Here is a 7,974-nt window from a genome sequence, read left to right as displayed (position 1 = left end):
ATGTGATGCATATGTACATGTTCCAAAGGAGAAATGAACCAAATTGGATAGTAAATCTAAAAAGTGCATCTTTATTGGCTATATGGATTGTTTAAAGGGTTTTAAGCTTTGGAACCCAGTAACAAGGAAGGTTGTGTACAACCGAGATGTGGTGTTCAGAGAGGTGAAAGATGTTATTAAACATGAAGTCCAACCAAAGGAACCTGAGAAGATAGAGTTTGAGCTAAAGGAGGAAGAATCAGACTCTACAGTAGAGGAGGAATCAGAATATGAAGAGCCAGAAACGCCAGGTTTGAGAAGGTCAGTTCGAGAAAGAAGGCAGCTAGAAAGGTATAATCCATCTGCTTTCTATTCATTTTTTTCTTTATCTATTACTGATGATGATCTCAGAATTGTGAAGGAAGCAGTAGATTCATAGGATGGAAAACTTTGGAAAGAGGCCATGGTTGATGAAATGGAATCTTTGCACAAAAATGAGGCTTGGGATCCGATGGAGTTGCCAGCTGGAAGGAAACCCATTGGCAGCAAATGGGTGTTCGAGAAGAAGACAAATGTAGAAGGAAATATGGAGAAATAAAAAGCTTTGTTGGTAGCAAAAGGTTATTCCTAGGTGCCGGGAATTGATTTTGGTGATATTTTTTCTCCTGTTGCCAAGGTAACTTCTATTAGATTACTTTTATCTGTTCTTCTGCTTTTGATTTTGAGGCAGAACAGATGGATGTGAAGAGAACATTTCTTCATGGGGATATGAAGAGGAGATCTACATGAAGCAACTAGAAGGCTTTGCAGTGAAGGGTAAGAAAGAACTGGTATGCAAGTTAAAGAAGTCTCTTTGTGGGTTAAAACAATCACCAAGGATGTGGTATCAGAAATTTGATAGATGTATACGGGGACTTGGCTTCACCAGAAGCAAAGCAAGTCACCGTGTGTATTTTAAATTAATTGGTGACCATGTTATTTATCTGGTCTTGTATGTGGATGATATGTTGCTGGTTGGAAATGAAAACAAAATTATCTATGATTCAAAGACCCATTTGTCCTCCAAATTCGACATGAAAGATCTTGGTGCTGCAAACTAGATCTTGGGAATGGAAATTAAAATAGATCGGACAAAGAGGAAGCTCTTGTTAAACCAGAGTAAGTATGTCAAGACAATATTGCATAGGTTTAATATGCATGATAATAAACTGATGAAGTTTCCTATTCTTGTAGGTGTAAAGTTATCTGTTGAACAATCTCCCAAGACACAAGAAGAGGAAGAGGACACGTCCCGTGTTCCATATGCAAGTCCAGTCGGTAGCCTGATGTATGCGATAGTCTGTGCTAGACCAGACATTGCACATGCAGTGGGAGTATTGAGAAGATTTATCTCAAAACCAGGGAAGGAGCACTGGACAACAATGACGCAGGTTTTCAAGTATTTGCATGGAACTAGTGTTAATGGTTTGTGCTACCAAGGAAGACCAGGATTAGGAAAAGTGTCGGATATTTGTGGCTTTGTTGATGCAGACTAGGCTGGAGATCTGGATCAGAGAAGATCTACAAGTGGGTACGTGTTTAACCTATCTGGAGGTGAAGTCAGTTGGATGAGTAAGAAATAATTTGTACTGGCACTATCAACTATAGAGGTAGAATACATGGCAGCCACTCATGCAAGCAAGGAAGTAGTTTGGTTGCAGAGATTGTGTTCAAATATGGGGTTAGTGCAGGGAGCTGTAAGGATAGACTATGACAACCAAAGTGCAATTCTCTTGGAAAAGAACCTTACATATCATTCAAAGACAAAGCACATTGATGTTCAATATCACTTTGTGAGGGATATGATAGAAGAAAAAAAGGTGTTGCTAGTAAAGGTGGACACTTTGAAGAATACTCCAGATGCATTGACAAAATCTGTGAGCTTTGAGAAGTTCTCTTGGTGTAGAGATACAATGGCCGTCGCAGGGCTGGAAAAATGACTAGGCTCTCTTGTGGCCCCTTGTGGAAAGAAAACAACAACTTGGGAATGTTGGGTTGTGTTATATTCTTTACACGACTAGGCCATGTAGTTAAACAGGGGGTTAGAAGGGGAGCGGAGCACCCCCTTCGTTGCGCCGATTGTGTAGCGGGGCTAGTCACAGGGGGTTTGATAGGTGCAGGTAACCCCACTCTATGGGGTCTGGGGCAGCGCCCCATAAAATTTTGGTTTTGGAACCTATGTTAGTTTGGGTAGACCCACCTATGGTTTTGTGCATGATTTTTGCACATGGTTTTGGATGCGATGGTTTTCGGTCCATGGTATTGGATGCTTCGGCATGTATAAATATGTATTTTAAAATTGAAAGGAACATAATGAAAAATCAAGTTGGTAGTCCCGGTTTTGGGATCCAAGGGAAAATATCTGTGTATATGTGTTTTATGTGTTATGATCTCGCATTTTTTATTTTATGTGTTTTAAAATTTGTATGCAGGTAATTTCTGTACGGGGTTAAAACCTACATTACATATATTTTTCAGAGCTAATAGATTATATTTTACGTTATCCCCTATGTCTCACCAAATAAAATTTTCTATAATCGAATTTATTTTGTGGATAACTTCCACTGAAAGATTAAATAAGTGCATCGAGTAGACATGAATTTCCTGAAGCACAACCTTTTCCAAAATCATCCTACCACCCAAGGATAGCCACTTATTCTCCCACTGAAATAATTTCCTCTTAATTTTTTGAAGAACCCATCCCAGTCGTTCCCCCTATAGTTGCATGGCTTCAAGTGGAAGCCCAAGTATTTAAAACCTTTTGCCAGGGATTTAACTTTGATACAAAACAAATGTGCAATCCTTTTTATTTCAATATCCTCCACACAATCTGTAATGAATTTGGTCTTCTCCTTGTTCAAGAAGTGATCTGGGTGGATATTGGTGGCCACCTGCCAATTCCACTTGGACCCCCACCATTGCTTCTTTCAGTTTTTCAGTTTCCTTAATTGTAGCAGAGTTTACTATTTTTAGCAGTTTTTTGGGTGCTAAACTTCTGGAGCAGTTTTGAGGCCCTAAATGACGTTTTTTGGGAAATCTACCAGGAGCGACTTTTGGTTTGAAATTGTCCTTTTAGTCATATTCCTCGGAGAGACAATTCGAGTGGGCTATCATGCACATCAAACGGAGATAATATGACCAAGTTGCGAACCTGGGAAGTTGGTTGTCCAACTCACCCCAACGAGGCCCATAAACTCTTGATGTTACATCTCCTCGGGTTACGTTTTTTGTTGTTTAGGGTTTTCTCCTATTGTTCAATAATAAAAAGGCCCTTGAGCCTCATTGTAAGGTAGTTCAGAGGCATGTAGCTGCCACATCTCTTCTCATAGATAAGCTACCATCGCCCTAGCTGGTTTATTTCCATTTCAGTTTGTAAGCATATTTGAGTATTTTACATTAATGAAATGAAGTATTATTTCCTTTGCATCTATATGTTTATGGTTATATCTATAATTTGTCACATTCCTGTTTAAATTTGGATCAGTGGTATCAGAGAAATTTGCTTTGTTTTCTCTTTTTTCATTGGATGTCCCCAACGAGGTCGGGATATAAGGAGTTAGGGCTTGAACTGGTCGAGCCTTTGCAAGACCAGCCTCGCAAATCACGATGACCTCCCATGGAAGATGAAAAGAAAGATGAGGGGGCAGGAGATCCTATCAAAATATTGTTCGAAGAAGCCCTCAAACGACAAAGGAGCGCGATGATGGACAGCTTTGCCTAGATCCTTCAGTGGCTACATAGGGGCGACGCGTCCACTTCCAACAGCTACTCTGGAAATGCCACACCATTTAAGGTACAAGTTAATTTTGAAATCCCCATATTCTAGGGTCAAACAGATGCAAATGCTATCAATAAATGGTTAAATATGCTAGAGATTAATTTTTCTGTTCACAATTTTTCCAGTCGAGAAAAGACTATTTTCGCTCTTCTCAAAGCAGTCCCCCATGTCAAGGACTAGTGGAAAAGATATTGTGAGCAAAAGGATGAAAGTACAGGCTCACTATTTTTAGCTACACCCACTTGGAATTCATTCCGAGATGCCATCAAGGGGAAGTACTACCCTGTCAGAAGCTATGAGGATCAATACATAAAGTGGACCATGTTGCGGTAGGGAAGGGACCAAGATGTGCCTAAGTTTACCAATATTTTCCATACCCTTCGCACAAATTTTGGTATCAAGGATATGAAGCAGCATTTGGTACTCAAATACCACATTTTCCTACACAATTTCATCCAAGAAGAAATATAATTCCTCAACATCTCCTTTCTTAGCACGGCATACCAATATGCCATCAAGGTTGAGCAAAAGTTTAAATAGAAGAAGCAAGAATTTTGATCTGTGAATCCAAAGCAAGGGAAAGGTGCCCCCAAACCTCTGAACAAAGGACAAAGCCAAGACGGGGTAGAACAAGGCAAGATGTCAAAGCTACAAGAAAATAATAGTGTCATGAAGCCAAAAAAGGACACGGGAGAGTGGTGTGAGTTCCATAAGAGCTCCACTCACAACACAAGTGAGTGTCAGGCCAAGCAATCACTGGTGGCCGAGCTAAAGGTTTCTGAACCAAATGCATGTTTCGACTATGAGTCAAAACCCAACAAAGGGAATGAAAAAGGGAAGCAGATTATCGATTCGGAGCCCAATGCCACCATTGCCACCACGAAGATCTAGAAGGAGGAAACTGAAGTTCCAGAGGAGGAGGAGCGTCTCTTCAACTCCCAGATGTGGGTAAAGGGCTCCCTGCTACAATTCATTGTCGACAACAAGAGCCAAAATAATCTCATTTTAGTAGAGGTCATGAAGTGGTTGCGCTTACCGACCACAGCACATTCACAACCATAAACCATCAGGTGGCTTCACCAAGAATGAGATCTTCATGTGAGCCAGTAGTGTCGCCTTCCATACAACATCAAGCCCTTCACAGATGAGGTATTCTGTGACATTTCTCCCATTGAATTTTGTGATGTACTATTAGGAAAACCATACTTGTGGAAGAGAATGTTGTGTATGAATCAAGGCCCAGTGTTGTTATTGTTACTTTGGTAAATAAGTTGTACAGGATACCAGAGGTAGCACCACCTACTGACATCTCTTTGGTTACTACAAAACAATGTAGTAAGCTCATTTCCAAAACCGGAAAATTTGTTTTCTTGATGATATGACCTCAAGGAAAGAAGAAGATGGTGGCCACGACCTCCAGACATGGCCCCTCTGAACGACAACTACATATGTACAAGGTCGAGGAGGAGTACAAGGACATCTTCACCTCCCCCACAGGGGATCCTCTACACTGCCAGGTCAATCACTCCATCGATTTGACCCCAGGTGTGCCACTGCCCAATGGACCAATCTATTGGCGCTCCATTTTGGAGAATGATGAAATCAAGAGGCAGATTCAGGAGCTGCTATAGAAAGGTCACATCCATCCGAGTTCATCTCCCTGTGGGAGACCAATCTAATGGTACAGAAGAAGGATGGGACTTGGAGAATTTATATTGACTATCAGGTGCTGAACAAGATCATTGTCCATAATAGGTACCTGATCCCACAGATTGATGACCTCCTAGACCAACTGAAGGGGGGAAATATTTTAGGAAGATAGATTTGATGTCAAGATATCACTAGGTACCTATTGAACCCTCAGATGTGTGGAAGACTGGCTTGAAAGTGAAGGAGGGCCTTTTCGAATGGTTGGTTATGCCTTTCGGATTAAAAAATGCTTCTACAACCTTCATGAGGCTAATGGATGACATCTTGTGGCCATTCACCAACTCATTTGTAGTGGTATACTTGGATGACATCCTGATCTTCAACTAGAGTTGGGAAGAGCATCTCCACCACATCCGACAGGTTCTCGAAACACTGAGGAAACACAAGTTATTTTTATCGGGAAAACTACTGTCCATTCAAAGCTACTAGTCCCACTAAGATGGGTAGCTATCTTAGAAACAAACAAACTGAAGTCATTTGTGTTTTCCTTTATGAGAAATAGATGAGAGAGAAGCAAAGAGTACCAACCTCAGTCTTTCGCTTGGCTCCTTGTTTGTTTCCTCTCCCCTTTGACAGAGCTTTTCCACTCTTTCCTTACTTGTCCTACTTGAAAGAACACCTATAGAGTCAAAGAAGCATAATACCATCAAAGCATAGAGACCTATAATCATAAAAAATATAGGATCAGATATATATTAACCATACAAATGCATATATCAATACAAGATTCAGAGATACACAAGAATATGGAGGAAAACTAAAATAGCTTTATTGATAGAAGTAGTAGAAGAGAGGATTACAACCCATTGGTCTGACCCGGCACCATCCTCCCAGCATGAAAGCCCTCTTCACCTCATGAAAAGCTTAGATCACCCAACAATGTTGCACAGAGAAACCAACATCACTTCCTTACAAAATACTAAATTCCAGCCTTTGGATCTCTAGGATGAGGGATCCATATATAGATGTTTGTAGGTGGGTGAGTCAGTTTCTGGGTTTTTGATTAGTGTCCTCTCTCCGATAGTTCTTGGTTCCACTTGGAGATTCATGATCTCTTACTCATCCCTGGGCGAATTTAGAGAGGCAAGTGTCACATGAGAAGTTTCTGGAAGATTCCATGATCATCCACCTTGAAAATTGTCTCTACCATTTGTCTACTCTTTCTCATTGTGCCCCACAAAAGGGCTTTTCAGTATGCATCACACTTTTTGCATGTGGCAGTGAGATGCAACACACCCTTAGCACTGAGCAATCTGTATGGTCAAGTTTTGACCAATTCTAAGTAGTTTGTCAGGGAGAACTTCTAGGAGATGATGTAATCGGCTGATCTTGCTCCTTTAGGGTATGAAACAACACTTTTAGGGACCTAGAATCCCTTGGTTTATGGACATATGTGATTGGGGTTGCAGTGCCCAAATATGTCTATAACAGTTATGTGCCAATTTGGAGAAATGCACTTTTGGCATGACCTAAGTTCAGTATCTGGGATACATTATTGATGAATAGGGAGTGCATTTGGGTCCAGCTATGATCTAATTCATTCAATATTTTCCATATCTAACCACTCTGACAGAGCTTCGCAACTTTCTAGGTATTGCCAACTTCTACTGCAAATTCGTGTTGGAATTTTCTCCTATCACTTGACCCTTGAGTCAAGTCACCAAGGGAGGAGTGAAAGAAAAATTCTCTTGGTCTGAATCTCAATAGAAGGCATTCAAAGAGTTGAAAGATCTCCTCTTCTCGGCACCAGTGCTTGCATTACCAAACTTGCAACAACCAGTTGAGGTCAAGACAGATGCCTCTGACTATGCTATTGGGACAGTCCTTACTCAACACGAGCATCCAGTGGCATATCACAATGAGACAATTTCATACACAAGCTAGAAGTATCCCACTTATGACAAAGAGATGTATTCCATTGTGCAAGCCTGCTTACAATGGAAGCATTACATTTTGGGGAAGGAAATTATCATCCACATAGACCATCGACCCCTACAGTTCATACAGACCCAAGGGAAATTGCATAATGATCACCATTAGAAGTGGTCCACATACCTACAACAGTTCCATTTGAATATGAATTATAAGAAGGAAAACACCAATAATTTTGTAGATTGCCTCAGTCGACAACCGATCATGTCGTTAACCACCATGCTCTTGTGGCCACGAGACTTCTAATTGGGCACTTCCCTACAAAAGCGACCAAGAATTTGGCCACACATACCAGACACTCTTGGAGGGTCAGCATGTTCCATATTTTCACCTCCAAGATGCCTTGTTATGCCACTTGGGTCACCTTTGTGTTCCTTCAAGTGAGCGTGCCAAGATGATTTGGCAAGCACCCTATAGTTGAGCTGCTAGGAATTTCAGGGTTGAGAAAATGGTGGCAGTACTGCAGAAGTATTTCTATTGGCCGAATCTTCGACAAGATGTTGGGAAGTACATCAGATCATGCACTGCCTCTGCCA

Source organism: Pinus tabuliformis, chromosome 2_1 (genome assembly GCF_031772625.1).
Source record: "Pinus tabuliformis cultivar Carrire ecotype Pingquan chromosome 2_1, CPIR1, whole genome shotgun sequence".
Lineage (NCBI taxonomy): Eukaryota > Viridiplantae > Streptophyta > Pinopsida > Pinales > Pinaceae > Pinus > Pinus tabuliformis.
The sequence above is the reverse complement of the archived record's forward strand: the minus strand, read 5'-3'. Positions refer to the sequence as shown.